We start from the raw sequence: 1933 nt of genomic DNA, 5'->3' as shown, positions 1-1933 counted from the left end.
AGGCCTAAATAAAATGTTTTTAACTGTGTACCAGTTTAACGTTGAGTATTATTTATGATTTTAACTTTATACACAAGTGCCAAAATACTATAAGAATATACCTGTTGTCATTTTGAACATAGAAAATTATGCAATAATTTGGTCTAAGAAAAGTTTTAGTTTGAAAGATGCAAAAGTTGAAACGATATAAATTTGGTGTGAATACCTTCGTCCAAGAATATATTAAAGAAGACAACTTCAGCATTTTTCTTCTCATAGTCATATGTAATTGTAAGACAACTTCTCTCTTCATCGACGTCACGAATATTGATAATAATCTTCTCAAACAATTACACAACTGTATTAAATAGTACATTTAAGCACAATAATATTTAAATATGAATCGACTATCCTATATCTACGTGCAAATGTTATAACTTACCATTAGTATTACTTTTCACTTTATTACTTGTTACAGTGTTACATTATTAATATTACTGTTACAAATACCATATTCAATAGGATATTGGGCCTAAAACAGTAACACTAACAGTAGTACTATAATAATATTACTCTTTCATTATTTGTCAAAACAATTTCTTCGAATAAGCTAGCATTTCAAAGTACAATTACTTATAATAAATTATGCACAACACTTTAACTCTACATAACCATGCATCAACTTATATATTAATTACCTAATTTAACGTAAAATGGAATATCCATACCCCGCAAAACTTTATAATTTTCCCAATCATCGACACACTCAGGTACAGTACATTCTCCAGTTCAAAGATGTACTGAAAAACTTATGACAGACAAAATTAACCAATTTATATTTTATAGGACTTGTATTCGAAATATAAATTTTATCTTTCAATCCAAATGTCAATACATAATAGTATTTAATAATAACATATCAAATGATCGTGTGAATTTTGAATGACAATTAAACTACCAAAAACTAATATCAAATATGCATTTTTAAGATAAAACACGCATACAGTTCTCGCACTATTGTTTTCAAATAGAGTATCTAACAAGCATCTTTTCGTTTTTCTTCTTTTGCTTTTTGTTCAAAATCAAAACAGTAATACTTATAATAACAATAAACATATTTTTCATTTATGTTAAAAATAATGCCCGGCGGTTTTGTCAAAAAGATAATGTATAAAACTGTTATTTCGTGAACTAAAATTGTTAAATCCAGGGTTTCATAAAGCTGAGATAGACTTTTCATTTGTTTCAAAATAAGCTTAGATAGTGTAATGGATTCCTGATATGTGTTCTATGAACATCTCATATCTTGATTTCTTATTGAGACATGGATAGGACTCAGCATAAAGCCCGAAATATGGTCTAAAAAAAATCAAACCACGAAATGTCTTGAAAACAAAATAATGAAAGGAATAGACCCGAGAGAAAAGAAATTGAACAATAGAGTTATGTAATGAAATTATAAAATGATTCGAGAAAGACTACCTGACTTAAAATCCAAGGGCTCCAGCAATAAAAAAAAATTCAAGATTTCCAAAATTCCTATAATATCATTTGTTTTATCAAGGTTTGCGAAAGTGGGCAACTTTCATAACAACATTTTTGAAGAAGTGAAATTTTATTTATTTATTTATTGAAATGAAAAAAATTAGCACACACACACATATATATATATATTGTTACGTCTCCGTTTGTTAAATTGTTTTTCCGTAACTTCGTTCCAATGAAACTTTAGCGACACAAGTCCTTACTTAATAAAACTGGTTTATACTTTCCGAATATAACTTTACGATACACTTAATTTCAATATTCGCGCTAAAACAAATAACGAACGAACGTTAACTTCAACAATACGTCTCTCTCTGACTCCAGTTCAATTACTCATTACCTACCACGTCACGTTGTCACCCTCTTATATATACCAGACTACCCTATCTAGTAAATGCTAGGGCATTCG

General features: G+C 28.5%; 1 protein-coding gene across 4 annotated transcripts in view; it reads right to left on the bottom strand.

Moving 5' to 3' along the window:
- LOC106466405 (transcription elongation factor SPT5-like) overlaps positions 1 to 794 on the bottom strand; it is a 74795-nt gene extending 74001 nt beyond the window's left edge. Inside the window, exons 1-2 of one of the 4 annotated variants that reach the window (XM_022394406.1) lie at positions 678 to 734; positions 206 to 317 (exon numbers count right to left, since the gene is read on the bottom strand). The gene's annotated coding sequence lies outside the window, so the exon portion shown is untranslated. Of the gene's footprint in view, positions 1 to 205; positions 338 to 677 lie in introns of all 4 variants that reach the window. The other 3 variants (XM_022394405.1, XM_013926693.2, XM_013926692.2) reach the window with 3 other exon arrangements.
- Positions 795 to 1933: the final 1139 nt, after the last annotated feature.

The sequence above is a fragment of the Limulus polyphemus genome, unplaced genomic scaffold (assembly GCF_000517525.1).
Source record: "Limulus polyphemus unplaced genomic scaffold, Limulus_polyphemus-2.1.2 Scaffold2249, whole genome shotgun sequence".
Taxonomy (NCBI): domain Eukaryota; kingdom Metazoa; phylum Arthropoda; class Merostomata; order Xiphosura; family Limulidae; genus Limulus; species Limulus polyphemus.
This window is presented reverse-complemented; position numbering and strand designations above follow the sequence as displayed.